General features: G+C 36.9%; 1 pseudogene; it reads left to right on the plus strand.

Annotated features, from left to right (window-relative positions):
• LOC133069888 (cytochrome P450 2C18-like) overlaps nt 1-17,613 on the plus strand; it is a 66,515-nt pseudogene extending 48,902 nt beyond the window's left edge.
• The last annotated feature ends 355 nt before the right edge of the window (nt 17,614-17,968 follow it).

The raw sequence follows: 17,968 nt of genomic DNA on the forward strand, positions 1-17,968 counted from the left end.
TCATAAGAGACTACTATCAGCAACTATATGCCAATAAAATGGACAACTTGGAAGAAATGAAAAAATTCTTAGAAAAATATAACTTTCCAAAACTGAACCAGGAAGAAATAGAAAATCTTAACAGACCCATCACAAGCATGTAAATCAAAACTTTAATCAGAAATCTTCCAGCAAACAAAAGCCCAAGACCAGATGGCTTCACAGGTGAATTCTACCAAAAATTTAGAGAAGAGCTAACACCTATCCTACTCAAACTCTTCCAGAAAATTGCAGAGGAAGGTAAACTTCTGAACTCATTCTATGAGGCCACCATCACCATAATACCAAAACCAGACAAAAATGTCACACACAAAGAAAACTACAGGCCAATATCACTGATGAACATAGATGCAAAAATCCTTACCAAAATTCTAGCAAACAAAATCCAAAAGCATATTGAAAAGATCATATATCATGACCAAGTGGGCTTTGTCCTAAGGATACAAGGATTCTTCAATATCTGCAAATCAATCAATGTGATACACCACATTAACAAATTGAAAAATACAACCACATAATTATCTCAATAGATGCAGAGAAAGCCTTTGAAAAAATTCAACATCCATTTATGATAAAAAAACCCTCCAGAAAGCAGGAACAGAAGGAGCATACCTCAGCATAATAAAAGCCATATATGATAAAGCCACAGCAAACGGTATGCTCAATGGTGAAAAATTGAAAGCATTTCCCCTAAAATCAGGAACAAGACAAGGGTGCCCACTCTCACCACTACTATTCAACATAGTTTTGGAAGTTTTGGCCACAGCAATCAGAGCAGAAAAAGAAATAAAAAGAATGCAGATTGAAAAAGAAGTATATCTCTCACTGTTTGCAGATGACATGATCCTCTACATAGAAAACCCCAAAGACTCCACCAGAAAATTACTACATCTAATTAATGAATATAGTAAAGTTGCAGGATATAAAATTAACAGAGAAATCCCTTGCATTCCTATATACTGACAATGAGAAAACAGAAAGAGAAATTGAGGAAACAATTCCATTCACCATTTCAATGAAAAGAATAAAATCTTAGGAATGAATCTACCTAAAGAAACAAAATACCTATGTATAGAAAACTATAAAACACTGATGAAAGAAATCAAAGACGACACAAAAAGATGGAGAAATATACCATGTTCATGGAGTGGAAGAATCAGTATAGTGAAAATGAGTATACTACACAAAGCAACCTATAGATTCAGTGCAATCCCTATCAAGCTACCAATGGTATTTTTCACAGAACTAGAACAAATAATTTCACAATTTGTATGGAAATACAAAATATCTTGAATAGCCAAAGCAATCTTGAGAAAGAAGAATAGAACTGGAGGAGTCAACCTACCTGACCTCAGACTATACTACAAAACTACAGTCATCAAGACAGTATGGTACTGGCACAAAGACAGAAATATAGATCAATGGAACAAAATAGAAAGCCCAGAGATAAATCACACGCCTATGGACACCTTATCTTTGGCAAAGAGGCAAGAATATACAATGGAGAAAAGACAATCTGTTTAACAAGTGGTGCTGGGAAAACTGGTCATCCACTTGTAAAAGAATGAAACTAGAACACTTTCTAACAGCATGCACAAAAATAAACTCAAAATGGATTAAAGATCTAAATGTAAGACCAGAAACCATAAAACTCCTAGAGGAAAACATAGGCAAAACACTCTCTGACATAAATCACAGCAGGATCCTCTATGACCCACCTCCATGAGTAATGGAAATAAAAGCAAAAATAAACAAATGGGACCTAATTAGATTTAAAGGCTTTTGCACAATGAAGGAAACTATAAGCAAGGTGAAAAGACAGCCTTCAGAATGGGAGAAAATAATAGCAAACAAAGCAACTGACAAGAGATTAATCTCAAAAATATACAAGCAGCTCCTGTAGCTCAATTCCAGAAAAATAAACGACCCAATCAAAATATCGGCCAAAGAACTAAACAGACATTTCTCCAAAGAAGACATACAGATGGCTAACAAACACATGAAAAGATGCTCAACATGCAAAGATCACTCATTATCAGAGAAATGCAAATCAAAACTACAATGAGGTACTATCTCACGCCGGTCAGATTGGCTGCTATCAAAAAGTCTACAAACAATAAATGCTCGAGAGGGTGCAGAGAAAAGGGAATCCTCTTATTCTCTTGGTGGGAATGCAAAGTAGTACAGCCACTATGGAGAACAGTGTGGAGATTCCTTAAAAGACTGGAAATAGAACTGCCATATGACCCCGCAATCCCACTGCTGGGCATACATATCGAAGAAACCAGATTTGAAAGACACATATGTACCCCAATGTTCATCGCAGCACTGTTTATAATAGCCAGGACATGGAAGCAACCTAGATGTCCATCAGCAGATGAACGGATAAGAAAGCTGGGGTACATATGCACCATGGAATATTACTCAGCTATTAAAAAGAAGGCATTTGAATCAATTCTAATGAGGTGGATGAAACTGGAGCCTATTATACAGAGAGAAGTAAGTCAGAAAGAAAAACATCAATATAGTATATTAATGCATATATATGGAATTTAGAAAGATGGTAATGATGACTCTATATGAGAGATAGCATAAGAGACACAGCGTAAAGAAGAGTCCTTTGGACTCTGTGGGAGAAGGCAAGGGTGGGATTATTTGAGTGAATAGGATTGAAACATGTATATTATCATATGTGAAGCAGATCACCAACCCAGGTTCGAGGCATGAGACAGGGTGCTCAGGGCTGGTGCACTAGGATGACCCTGAAGGATGGGATGGGGAGAGAGTTGGGAGGAGGGTTCAAGATGGGAAACACATATATACCCATGATTGATTCATATCAATGTATGACAAAAACCACTACAATATCATAAAGTAATTAGCCTCCAATTAAAATAAATTAATTATTTGGAAAGAAAAACAACTGAAGCAACTGAACATGCATACACAGAATTTATTTATCTTTTATAACTGTAAATTTGTACCTTTGGACAATGTTCATTCATTTTGACCACTCCTCATGTCTGGGAGTCATCAATGTATTCTCTGCATTTATTTATGAGTTTCAAGATTTTATTTTATAGTTCATTTATAGGTGAGATCATATGATATTTTATTTTCTCTTCCTGATTACTCTATGAAGCATAATGCCTTCAAGGCGCATCTGTGCTATCACAAATGGCAGGATTTCCTTCCTTTTATGACTATATAATATTCCATTATAAATGGGTGATTTATACACATAGTTTAAAATGGCAGTTTAAAACGGTTAGATGTAGTGTATGATTTACTTCAGTGTACTACTTTTTATTGTAAAAAGTACAATACCAGAAATTTTCTGGTAATTTTTTAAAAATATCAAGTATTGTACTTTCTAGTTCCTGAATTTCTATTTGATTCTTTATTAGAATGCTTTTCTCATAATGGATATTCCCAATTTTTCTTATACTTCTCTGATATTCTTTAGTTCTTTATACATGATTTCCTTCATCTCTTTGAGCATATCTAAAACATGTATCTTATAGGTTTTACCTAGTAAGTTCAATGTCTAGGCTTCCTCAGCAGTGGCTTGTGTCAATTTTTTTTTTTTTTTTGGCTGTCAATAGACCATACTTAAGTGTTTTATATATTGTTATGTGGTAACTTTGGAAATAAGATTTTATCCTCTTCTAACATTTGCTCTTTTTATTTGATAAACACTGTATTCATGTAGTAACTTTTACAGATTATTTTTGCCAAGACTATTTCCTTATCCTGTGTAGTCACTTGACTCTGTTCTGTTATCTCCATAGTCAGATAGTGACCTTACAGAGATTCTCTTAAATACCTGTACCTAAATATAAACAGGAAAAGAAGGCATTATCTTTATATTTTCAGTATTCTCTGAGCCAGCCTGTCAGTGATCCAAACACACAATCCCAATGTAGAAGAATGTGGTCCCGTTTCCTACTCTGAGATCCACTGGCTGTACCACAAACATAGTCCACACTTTCCACAACTCTCTGCCTTGGAACTGGGTTATGAGGAATGTTAGGCAGCATGTGAGATGTCATATATCAGACACTTTTTTTTTTTCATTTGTTTTTATTAGTTGGAGGCTAATTAGTTTACAATATTGTAGTGGTTTTTGTCATACATTGACATGAATCAGCCATGGATTTACATGTATTCCCCATCCTGATCCCCCCTCCCACCTCCCTCTCCACCCGATCCCTCTGGGTCTTCCCAGTGCACCAGCCCTGAGCACTCATCTCATGCATCCAACCTGGGCTGGTGATCTGTTTCACCCTTGATAATATACATGTTTCGATGCTATTCTCTCAAAACATCCCACCCTCGCCTTCTCCCACAGAGTCCAAAAGTCTGTTCTGTACATCTGTGTCTCTTATTCTGTTTTGCATATAAGGTTATCATTACCATCTTTCTAAATTCCATATATATGCGTTAGTATACTGTATTGGTCTTTATCTTTCTGGCTTACTTCGCTGTGTATAATGGGCTCCAGTTTCATCCATCTCATTAGAACTGATTCAAATGAATTCTTTTTAATGGCTGAGTAATATTCCATGGTGTATATGTAGTACATTGGTTGTATTAGACTAGAGTCTGACTAGTCTCCAGAGTACCAACATAGTTTCTCACTCTGTCCATAGTCAATAGTTGTTTCAGTAGAGGAAGTTTCTCAAACGTCCCCTCTGCCTTCTTTGTGACATTAATCCAGTAATATTATCATAACAATACTGACTTTTGATCTATGTCAAGAAAGGTTTTTTTATTTATATGTTTTCTTTAATTTCTTTCAACACTGTTTTTACAATTCCTTTCAGCAGTGTTTTGTGTAATCTAATAAAGATAGGTTGTGTATACATAACCACTTTATCTCCAAATCCAATTCAAGAAATAGATATACTAATATTGTTTTATGAGTGCACTGCTTTTCTTACTGACTTTAGATTAATTTTGAATTGACAAGCTCATAGCTTGTGTGAAGCCAAGGGCAATGATCCTTTTTCTAACAAGTACACACATTCAGAGAGTTTAGTCTGCCTTGAATGCATTTATTACTTAATATTAGACATGGCACCGGACCCCTGGAGATTGCAAATGCATCCTAAAATTAATACTGGCCTAGGAATGGTTTTTCAAAAATATACGTTTTTGCATGTTAGCAATCCCTCCTATTTAGTATTGAAACTGTCTCGTTGTTGTCTATTCTGTTTGTTGTCTATTCTATGTGCCATCATCTCCTCAGTCCTAAACCAATATTACTTGTACTTATCAATTGCTTTTTCTCTCCCAGTTTCCAAGTGATAAGAGCTCTATTCCGTTAGTCTGTCAGTCTTAGCATTTGCATTATCCCCATCTGTCCTTTTGCCTTAAGGACAGTGAAGGTCCCAAATTTTCATCTTCATGAATGTGGTGACAATTCAGATTGTATGTTTCAATTCATCCTATATTTGTTTCCTAGACCAAGCTTCTCATTGCATTGCAAGTGGAATACCATCGTGATGGCCCTGCATTGTCTTTGTGAATACATTCACTCACTATCATTCATTTTAAGTTGTGCTTCAATATTAGCTTTTGCAAAATTTCAATTTCATAGTGAATGTACAGACAATTTGGGGTTCTTATACATTTTTAACAAAGAAAATAATTATGAAATGTTGATTCAGGCTTATAATATATTTCATAATATGGCCCTAAGTTATCTATTTCTACTAATTAAGATTATGTTCATCTAAAAATAAGAGAAACTTTGTTAATAGTGGCTTTAACAAATAGTGGATTTAATTGCCACATATACAGGAGTGTCGTCATGTGTCAATATAGGGCTACCATAGTAGCCCCAAAACATAAGTTTTAAATGCCTTCCAGTTTTCTTTACCCATACTTAATACATAAGCCTCATTTGATGGCAACATTCTCTTGTCCCAAAATCATGTGTACTCTATCAGCTCAGTCGCTCAGTCGTGTCCAACTCTTTTTGACCCCATCAACCACAGCGTACCAGGCCTCCCTGTCCATCACCAACTGCCAGAGTCCACCCAAAACCATGTCCATTGAGTTGATGATATCATCCAACCATCTTATCCTCTATTGTCCCCTTCTCCTCCTGCCCTCAGTCTTTCCCAGCATCAGGTTCTTTTCCAATCAGTCAGCTCTTTGCATCAGGTGGCCAAAGTATTGGAGTTTCAGATTCAACATCAGTCCTACCAATGAATATCCAGAACTGATCTCCTTTAGGATGGACTGTTTGGATCTCCTTGCAGTTCAAGAGTCTTCTCCAACACCACAGTTCAAAAGCAACAATTCTTCAGTGCTCAGCTTTCTTTATAGTCCAACTCTCACATCCATACATGACCACTGAAAAACCATAGCCTTGACTAGACGGACCTTTGTTGTCAAGGTAATGTCTCTGCTTTTTAATATGCTGTCTAGGTTGGTCATAACTTTCCTTCCAAGGAGTAAGCGTCTTTTAATTTTATGGCTGCAATCACCATCTGCAGTGATTTGGAGCCCAGAAATAAACTCTTTCAAATGCTTGTTTTTTAAAAAAAAATTTATTGTAGTATAATTGATTTACAATGTTATGCTAGTTTCCAGTGAACAGCAAGGTAAATCAATTATGAATATACATATATCCACTCTTTTTAAGATTTTTTTCCCATATAGGCCACTACAGAGTAGTGAATAAAGTTTCCAGACTATACAGTAGTACTTATTAGTTATCTATTTTATATATAGTAGTGTGTATGTACCCATCCCAATCTCACAATTTATTCCTCTCTCCCACCTCCTGCCTCATCACCTGGTAACTATATGTTTATTTTCTACATCATGGCTCTATCTCTGTTTTGTAGATAAGTTCATTTGCATCCTTTTATAGATTCCAAATAAAAGCAATATCATATGATATTTGTCTCTCTCTGACCTACTTCACTGAGTATGGTGATCTCCAGGTCCATCCATGTTGTGCACATGGCATTATTTCACCCTTTTTAACAGCTGAATAATATTCCATTGTATATATTTACCACATCTTCATTATCCCTTCCTCTGTTGATAGACATTTAGGTTACTTCCTGTCCTGGCTATTGTAAATAATGCTGCAACGAACATTGGGGTACATATATCTTTTTGAATTGTGGTTTGGTTTTCTCCAGGTATATGCCCATGAGTGGGATTGCTGGGTCATATGGTAGTTCTATTTTTAGTTTTTTGAGACACTTTCATACTGTTCTCCATAGTGAATATACCAATTTATATTCTTACCAACAGTGTAAGAGGGTTCCCTTTTCTCCAGACCCTCTCCAGTCTTTATTGTTTGTAGGTTTTTTCTGATGATGGCCATTCTGACCGGTGTGAGATGATACTCCACTGTAATTATGATTTACATTTCTCTAATAATTTGTGATGTTGAGCATCTTTTCTTGTACCTCTTGGACATCTGTATATCTTCTTTGGAGAAATGTCTCTTTATATCTTGTGCCCAGTTTTTTAATTTGTTTTTTGATACTCATTTGCATGAGCTCCTTGTGTATTTTAGAAATTAATCCTTTGGCAGTTGCTTTACTTGCAGATATATTCTGCCATTCTGAGGGTTACCATTCCATCTTGTTTATGGTTTCCTTTGCTGTGCAAAACCTTTTAAGTTTCATCAGATCCCAATTGTTTTTTGTCCGTTTGTTTGTTTTTATTTCCATTACCCTAAGAGGTGGATCAAAAAAGATCTTGCTGCAATTTACATCAAACAATGTTTTACCTATGTTTTCCTCTAAGAGTTCCGTAGTATCTGGCCTTATGCTCAGATGTTAAAAATCTGCCTGCAATGTGGGAGACCTGGGTTCAATTCCTGGGTAGGGAAGATCCCCTGGAGAAGGGCATGGCAACCCACTCCAGTATTCTTGCCTGCAGAATTCCATGGACAGAGGAACCTGGTGGGCTACAGTCCATGGGATCATGAGTCAGACATGACAAAGTGACTTACACACACAATCCATTTTGAGCTTATTTCTATGTATAGTTTTAGGGAGTGTTCTAATTTTATTCATTTACATGTAGCTGTCCAATTTCCCCAGCACCACTTATTGAAAAAGCTGTCTTTTCTCCAATGTGTATTCTTGCCTCCTCTGTCATAGATTTGATGACCACAGGTCCGTGGGTTTATTTTTGGATTTTCTACCCTATTCCATTGATATATCTATATCTATATCTATCTATATCTATATCTATTTAATATTATATTTCTGTTTTTGTACCAGTACTATAGCGTCTTGATTACTGTAACTTTGTAGTATAGCCTGAGGTCACCATGCTTGACTCTTCCAGCTCTGTTGTTCTTTCTCAAGGTTGCATTGGCTATGTGGGGTCTTTTATGTTTCCATACAAATTGCAAAATTTTGTTCTGATTCTGTGAAAAATGCCTTGTTAACTTGGTAGGGGTTGCATTGAATTGTAGATTGCTTTGGGCAGTAAAGTAATTTTCATAATATTGATTCTCCCAATCCACAATCATGGTATACTTTTTCCATCTGTTTGTGTCATCTTTGATTTATTTCATCAGTATCTTATCATTTTCTGAGTACAGGTCTTTTGCCTCCTAGGGTAGGTTTATTCCTAGGTATTTTATTCTTTTTGATGTGATGGTAAATGAGATTTGTTCCTTGATTTCTCTTTCTGATCTTTTGTTGTTAGTGTATAGGAATGCAGGATATTTCTGCATATTAATTTTGTATCCTGCAACTATACCACATTCATTGATGAGCCTCAGTAGTTTTCTGGAAGCATCTTTAGGATATTCTATGTATAGTATCATGTCATCTGCAAACAATGACAGTTTTACTTCTTTTCCAGTTTGGATTTCTTTTATTTCTTTGTCTTCTCTGATTGTCCTGGCTAGAACTTCTAAAACTATATTGAATAGTAATGCCAAGAGTGGACATCCTTATCGTGTTCCTGGTCTTAGAGAAAATGCTTTCCATTTTTCACCATTGAGAAAGATATTTGCTGTGGATTTGTAATGTATAGCCTTTATTATGTTGAAGTAGATTCCCTCTATGCCAACTTTTTGGAGAGTTTTTAATCACCAAAGGGTATTGAATTTTTTCAAAATCTTTTCTGCATCTATTGATATGATCGTATGGTTTTTATTCTTCAGTTTTTTAATATGATGCATCACAGTGATTGATATGTGTATACTGAAGAATCCTTGCATCCCTGGGATAAACCCCATTTGATCATGCAAGGAATATGATCCTCTTAATGAGTTGGATTCAGTTTGCTAGTTAAAAAAAAAAAAAATTGAGAATTTTTGTGTCTATGTTCATCAGTGATATTGGCCTATAATTTTTTTTTTTTTTTTTTTTTTTGTATGTTATCTTCCTGTGGTTTTGATGTTGGGACAATGGTGGCCTCATAGAATGAACTTGAGAGTGTTCCTTCCTCTGCAATTTTTTGGAAGAATTTCAGAAGGGTAGATGTTAACTCTTCTCTGAATGTTTGATAGAATTCAGCTGTGAAGCCATCTGGTGCTGTACTTTTGTCTGTTAGAAGATTCTTAGCCACAGTTTCAATTTCAGTACTTGTGTTGATCTGTTCATATTTTCTATTTCTTCCTGGTTCAGTCTTGGAAGGTTGTACTTTTCTAAATATTTGTCCATTTCTAGGCTGTCCATTTTATTGACATACAATTTCTGATAGTAGTCATTCTGATCCTTTTTCTGTTTCTATGGAGTCCTGTGTAATTTATCTTTTTATTCATGACTTTATTGATTTGAGTTTTTTCTTGTTTTTTTCTTGATAAGTTTGTCTAAAGGTTTATCAATTTTGTTTATCTTCTCAAATAATCAGCTTTGGTTTCATTGGTCTTTGTTATTGTTTTATTTACCTCTATTTCATTTATTTCTGCTCTAATCTTTATGATTTCTTTCCTTCTACTAATTTTCATTTTTGTTTGTTCTTCTTTCTTTAGTTACATTATGTGTAAATATAGGCTGTTTATTTGTGATTTTTCATGTTTGTTGAGGTAAGACTGTATTGCTATAAACTCCCCTCTTAGAACTGATTTGTTGTATTCCATAGATTTTGAATTGTCATTTTTTGAGGCATTTGTCTCCAGGCATTTTTTTAATTTCCTCTTTTATTTCTTCAGTGATGCATTGGTTATTTGGTATTATTATATTGTTTAGTCTCCATGTGTTTGTGTTTTTTCCAGTTTTTCCTGTGATTGATTTCTGATTTCATAAACTTGTGGTCAGAAAAGATGTTTGATATGATTTCAGTTTTCTTAGATATACTGAGTCTTGATTTGTGACCCAAGGTGTGATCTATCCTGCAGAATGTTCTATGTGCTTTTAAGAAGAAAGTGTATACTGTTGCCTTTGGATGGATTATCCTATAAATATCAATTAAGTCTATCTGGTCTAATGGGTCATTTAAAGCTTGTGTTTCCTTCTTAAATTTCTGTCTGGATAATCTGTCCATCGCTGTATGTGGAGTGTTAAAGTCCCCCAATATTATTGTGTTACTGTCGAATTCCCCTTTTATGGCTATTATCATTTGCCTTATATATTGAGGCTCTCCTATGTTGGGTTCTTATATGTTTACAATTGTTAGATCTTCCTGGTTTGATCCCGTGATCATTGTGTAATATCCGTCTTTGTGTCTTGTAACAGTCTTAGTTTATATTTTTTGTTTGTTTGACTGCCCCAGGTCTTAGTTTTGGCACAAGCGATCTTGGATCTTTCCTGTGGCATGTGAGATCTTTTGTTGTGGCATGCGAACTCTTAGTTGCAGCATATGAGATCTAGTTCCCTGACCAGGGATTGAGCCCAAGCCACCTGTATTGGGAGTGTGAAGTGTTAGCGAATGGACCACCAGGGAAGTTCCAGTCTTTATTTTAAAGTCCATTTGGTCTAATATGAGTATTGCTACTGCAGTTTTCTTTTGATTTCCATTTGTATGGAGTATCTTTTTCCATCCCTTCACTCTCATTCTGTCAAATACTTGTTTTGAGTAACAGGAAGAGAAAGTACCTTCTACTTATATCTTACTGGCAAAAACTAAGCTGCATAGCCTACCTAAATGCAAAAGAGGTTGATGAGTGCAACTTTTTAGGCAAGTGAGGAATAAGATAGGAGAAAATGATGTCTGAGTCAACAGATCTCCAGTAGTTTTGTTTTACTGTACAGTAGTTTTTTCTTGAGCTTCCCTAGTGGCTGAGTGGTAAAGAATCTGCCTGCCAATGCAGGAGACAAGGGTTTGATCCTGGGTTGGGAAAATCCCCTGGAGAAGGAATTGGCAACCTGCTCCGGTATTCGTGCCTGGGATATGCCACGGAGAGAGGAGTCTGGTGAGCTATAGTCCATGGGGTTGCAAAGAGTCAAACATGACTTAGTGACTAAAAACAACAACAATTTTTTTTCCTATAAATGCACCTTGTGTTTATACGTTGCTTTAACTTTAAAGGGCTTCCCTTGTGGCTCAGCTGGTAAGGAATCCACCTGCAATGCGTGACACCTGGGTTCTATCCCTGGGTTGGGAAGATCCCCTGGAGAAGTGAAAAGTTATCCACTTCAGTTTTCTGGCCTGAAGAATTCCATGGACTGTATGTATATTCCATGGGGTAGCAAGGAGTCGAACACAACTAAGCGACTCTCGCTTTCACTTTCTTTAACTTTAAAACACTATGAGCTATTTTGGATTAACTGCAATTTGGTAAATTAGGTTGTCAAACAGTTTTATCAAATCATTCCTAGGAAAAACACAGTCAAGAATTGGAGTTTACTGTTGAAAACTTGATGATCATTGTATCTGATTTGCTTGGAGATGGGACAGAGATGACAAGCACCACTCTGAGATAAGGGCTCCTCCTGCTGCTGAAGCACCCAGAGGTCACAGGTATGATACGTGGTGGGCAGGGTGACTTCAGTAGAGATGATAGAAACATGCTTTAATGTATTCCACTTTGTTTCTCTCAGAGAATTATTTAAGTCTCTGAGCAGCTTAATTTTTTCAGATTTAATGAGCAGATGGTAATGGGGGCATCTTTATATAATACAGGAGGATGACAGAGGGGAGTGAAGACACTGAATAAAAGGAACATCAACACAGCAGTATCTGGATTTCATGAGGTCATGTGTAGTAGTCATGGCCAGCATGAATCATCTTGGAGCTGCATACTGGTTTTATTATGGAAAGACACTCTGATGTCCCCTCACTGTAAAAATGTAGTGTTCTAAAGCCCAGATGGGCATAATTCCCACACGATCTAGTGCTTATGACTCTGTCTCCCAATGCAGGGGTATGGGATCAATCCCTGTTCAGGGAACTGATGCCCCACATGCTGCAGGGTGTGCCCAAAAATCAAAAAAAGAGAGCCAGGGATGGGAAAATGGTAATTCTCCTTATTGAAGCATAATTGGAAATTGTAGAAATTTAGTGAGGTTGCCTAATATAATTTCCACAGTCTAGGAAGTTCTCTAACAAGTTAGATTCACAAGAAATTGGCATAAGATATGTATATAAAGGAATTGTATTATTCCATAAGTTTCTTTCCAGAAAAATGGTTATTGCCAAAATATACATTTGAGGGGTCAGTAATTTTATCTTTCACAAAGGACTTATTGTTAGAAATTAAATTTAAAGGCTTGTGGTTATGCATAGCTGTTTAGAAATACATTTCATCTTGTTTAGTGTCAGAATACCACTAAAATGATTATAACCAATAACATGTGAGAATTAATCTTTTAAAGTTAGAGAAGAGGAGATCAGGAAGCAGCTAACAAATATTCAACAAATTTCTGAAACACAGAGAGCATATTGAGAGGTGATAATGAAGTCAGTAGAGAGGATGAAGTTAATAGCCTAAATGTCAGAAGAGGGGGCTGTATAATGAGGAGAAGTCATTTATATTCTTAGAGTCCTGTAAGGTTCTATATTTGGAAGTACTTCATTTCAAAACGGATAGAGGGAGACATAGGCCGATAAAGGTAGCTCTCCCAGCCACGACTCTTTGATAACTCCTTTCATCAGGTAACTTTATTTCTCCAATAGGATGAGAGAGGTTTGCTGTATAGAGAAAGGGAATCTAAGAGGCCCTACACTCAGGACACTGGGAAGAGACAGGAGAAAAGACTGAGGTCACAGCATAGAGGAAAGTTTAGGGAAGAATCCACTTCTTAAATTCAGAGATTCTTAGTTCCTTTCTCCATCCTGCTTCCTGAAATTCAGCACCCAGAGGAAAACTCCAGAGAGTGAAGACTCTGGAGAAAAGTCTTCCAAGTTTTGCCATGTAGACAGAAAATTCTGTTAACATGTCTCACAGAGTGAATGAAATAAAAACATCCACCCCAAGTCACTGGATTGTGAGATATCAGAACTAGGATAAAAGAGAAAATCACAAAAACTTTCAGAGAGATGTAGCAGATCATAGATAAAAGAGCAGAGATCACAACAGTGTCATAATTTAAGAGCAACGATCAAACTGGGTATTTATTTTTTTAAAGTTATTTTCAGACCTGTATGTTTGACAAAACTTGTACTCACTCCCTTTTCTCATCCAAATGCCTGAAATCATGTCAGAGGAAGTCATGGGCTCCAGGAATATAGGAACCTCATGAAAGAGAACAAAAGTGTCAAGCTGTTGCTAGAGAGCAGGCCTGGAAAATATCCTTTTCTAAATGGATTAGATGGATAAAGCAGGGATGAGGGGATACACCAAGAGCAAAAGAGAGGTGATAAAGTATATGTGTGGCTTCTAAATAATAAGATACTTATTCGGAGTTTGAAACATATTCAGAAATAATCCTAAATCAAAATATAGAGTATTATTCAAAATACAGAGTATTATGAATTGGTTTATTATTGTTGGATCACAATAAACTGTGGAAAATTATGAAAGAGATGGGAATACCAGACCACCTGACCTGCCTCTTGAGAAACGTGTATGCAGATCAGGAAGCAACAGTTTAGATCTGGATATGAAAGAATAGACTGTTTCCAAATAGGAAAAGGAGTACATCAGGGCTGTATATTGTCACCCTGCTTATTTAACTTATATGCAGAGTACATCATGAGAAACGCTGGGCTGGAAGAAGGACAAGCTGGAATCAAGATTGCCAGGAGAAATATCAATAACTTCAGATATGCAGATGACACCACCCTTATGGCAGAAAGTGAAGAGACTAAAAAGCCTCTTGATGAAAGTGAAAGAGGAGAGTGAAAAAGTTGGCTTAAAACTCAACATTCAGAAAACTAAGATCATGGCATCCGGTCCCATCACTTCTTGGCAAATAGATGGGGAAACAGTGGAAACAGTGTCAGACTTTATTTTGGGGGGCTCCAAAATCACTGCAGATGGTGGTTACAGCCATGAAATTAAAAGATGCTTACTCCTTGGAAGGAAAGTTATGACCAACCTAGACAGCATATTAAAAAGCAGAGACATTACTTTGCCAACAAAGGTCTGTCTAGTCAAGGCCATGGTTTTTCCAGGGGTCATGTATGGATGTGAGAGTTGGACTGTGAAGAAAGCTGAGCGCGGAAGAATTGATGCTTTTGAATTGTGGTCTTGGAGAAGACTCTTGAGAGTCCCTTGGACTGCAAGGAGATCCAAGCAGTCCATCCTAAAGGAGATCAGTCCTGGGGTGTTCATTGGAAGGACTGATGCTGAAGCTGAACTCCAATACTTTGGCCACCTCATGCGAAGAGTTGACTCATTGGAAAAGACCCTGACGCTGGGAGGGGTTGGGGGCAGGAGGAGAAGGGGATGACGGAGTATGAGATGGTGGGATGACATCACTGGCTCCATGGACATGAGTTTGAGTAAACTCAGGGAGTTGGTTATGGACAGGGAGGCCTGGCGTGCTGCGATTCATGGGGTCGCAGTGTTGGACACGACTGAGTGACTGAACTGAACTGAACTGATGAATTGGTTAGGTCCAAGAAAGTACCAAATATGAAGTATAATCTTAATTGTTTTACTGGGGCCATTTATTTAGTCAGAATGATGTTAAAATGAATATTCTAACAGTCAAAATTCGTGGTGTAAATATATCAGGGAATTGGACTTAGGGGATTTGTGTGTGCAAATTTTGTATGAGGTGGGGATGGAGATATAAATTCTCTACTCTCATACCAATAAATCAGACAGTTTTTAAAAAATTGTAAATAAGAAATAAAGACAGAGAATCATTATTTAGAAACAGGACGTGAATTTCTAAAAGAAACTGCTAAAATGCTGAAAGTGGTGGCATTTGGTAATCGGAGGATGAAGTGAGTACCATTGCAAATTGCACACACATAATACACAACACAAAACAGATATATTATAATTTAACTTTTTAACCCATATTGTTTTGATATAAAATTAATATACAATTGTTTTTTTCTTCAAGGGCTATAATTTCTTGACTTTATGTTCTGTTAATATTTGAAACATTTCATCATTTCTCTTTGTTTTATCATGTATGCTAATATATAGGTATGTATAGATGTATCTTAAGACTTGTCTGTAAGAGACTTACGTGAGAGACATATGTGTATTATGGCCATTATCTCTCTATATTAGATGCATTCTGGGCATATAGTTTATGTGTATATGATGCTGGGACACCTTCATAATGCCTCACATATCTGATTTGGTATGGAAATGTGGTGTGCATTTTCCTCTTTCTCCATCATTCTTACTTACCTCTTATCAGCTAAGGTCCAGGAAGAGATTGACTGTATGATTGGCAGACACCGGAGCCCCTGCATACAGGACAGAAACCACATGCCCTACGTGGATGCTGTGGTCCATGAGATCCAGAGATATATTGACTTGATATCCCCACCAACCTGCCCCATGCAGTGACCCATGACATTAAATTCAGAAACTACCTCATCCCCAAGGTAAGATTGCTTTCTCTTATAGTGACCTTAGTGGTCTTGAAGTTCTTATTTACACAGTATGGGTACAAACCTCGATGAACACAAGGTGAGAGAAGTAAAAATAATCATATGTGTGGTGGCTTGATGGGTTGTGTGTTGTTTCCAGTTTAGTCTGTAAAGCTTTATAACAGATTTGACAGGGAGCAGTGCAAGACTTCTACATTTTTTATGTTTCTTTTATATTGTTTGACTAACCATTGCTGTCCACATTTCAAAATGAATGTTAGTATCAATTTGTCAAAATACTCTGCTGGACTTTTTTATCGGGTGCCATTTTAAATCAATTTGGAAAGATTTAATATCATTACGGGAGTCCATGGTGGCTAAGCTGGTAAAGAATCTGCCCACAATGTGGGATACCTAGATTCGATCCATGAGACAGGATGCTCCCCTGGAAAAAGGAATGACAACCTTTTCCAGTATTCTTGCCTGGAGAATCCCATGGACAGAGAAGCCTGGCAGGCTACAGCCCATGAGGTCACAGAGTCGGACACAACTGAGTGACTCACACACACACACACACACACACACACACACACACACACAACATCGTGACACATTGAATCTTTCAATTAATGAATGTGATATAGTCTCCCTATTTTAAAGGGCTTTCTTTAACTTTTTTCAATAATTTTTTCAGGCATTGTTTTGCATGTTTTTTTGTTTTTAGTTTTCCCAAGGTTGTTATGTAAGGCGAGCAGAAGTAATGCAGCTTAGATTAGGAGTAGGCCTTCCTACTTGGTAAGATTATCAGGCCACCTGGATACAACTAATTAGCCAATTAGGACCAATTAGCTTTCACTTAATACTGACCGCTGGTTGCCAATTAGGAAATTAGGAAAGAGGCGGAAACCCCCAGGAAAGTCCCGCACACGCGAAAGTATTGACCAATGAAATTGCTCTGCAAACATGTAACCAATCCGCTTCTCACCCTATAAATTTGTGTAACAGCTTGGGCTCGGGGCTCTCTGACTCGCACCACTGCGTTGGTTGTGGGCGGAGAGTCCTGGCTCGAGTCAGTAATAAACTTCCCTTCCTGCGAGTTGCATTGTCTTGGAGGCCTTCTCTCTTCCCACTCGGGGATTCAGACATCGGGCATAACAGTTATTGTTGTTGTTATAATTTTTTAATGACTTTTCCATATTTTATCTGAAATATGGAAATACAATTGATTTTATCATTTTGATATGCTTATATGTAGCAACCTTGCTAATTTTAGTATCATTTTGAAAAATCTGTCTCTGGTTAATTGTGATTGCTATATATATTATCCTGCTATCTGGATTAATATCTTTTTTTCATCTTTATTTCATTTCTGATCTGAAGGAGAGAGGAGGTTAACATCTCACTTATGGGAATGACTATGAAGGTTACTCTAATTCTTCTAAGGGATTCTTGCCCAGAGTAGTAGATATAATGGTCATCTGAATTAAATTCACACATTCAGGTCCATTTTAGTTCACTGATTCCTAAAATGTCAATGAGGGCCTGGCCTGCATGGAGCTCTTTTTATTCCTGACCACAATTTTACAAAAATTTACCTTGAAATCTGTGGTTGATCCAAAGGACATTGACACCATCCCAGTTGTCAATGGGTTATTTTCTTTGCCACCTCCTTACCAGCTCTGTTTCATTCCTGTGTGAAGAATGTTAGATCATCTGGCTCCTTTGGTGATATCTTCAACTCCCTCTCATTTGCAGCATCATTCATCTGCTTTCTATCATCTTTTCTGAGAGTGCCTGCTCTGACATATCCTCATTCATTGTGCAATTTCACTGCAGAAATATATGTTCTCTTCTTCATACTCTGTAGCATCTGTATTGGCCACTACTTTTGTAAATAAAATGTTGGGTCGTTCTATGTGCATAGTACTATGTGAAAATGTTAATCACTCAGTAGTGTCTGACTCTTTGCCACTCCAAGGACCACAGCCCATTAGGCTCCTCTATCCATGGAATTCTCCAGATAAGAATACTGGAGTGGGTAGTCAGTCCCTTC

This window comes from Dama dama, chromosome 15 (genome assembly GCF_033118175.1).
Source record: "Dama dama isolate Ldn47 chromosome 15, ASM3311817v1, whole genome shotgun sequence".
Classification (NCBI taxonomy): domain Eukaryota; kingdom Metazoa; phylum Chordata; class Mammalia; order Artiodactyla; family Cervidae; genus Dama; species Dama dama.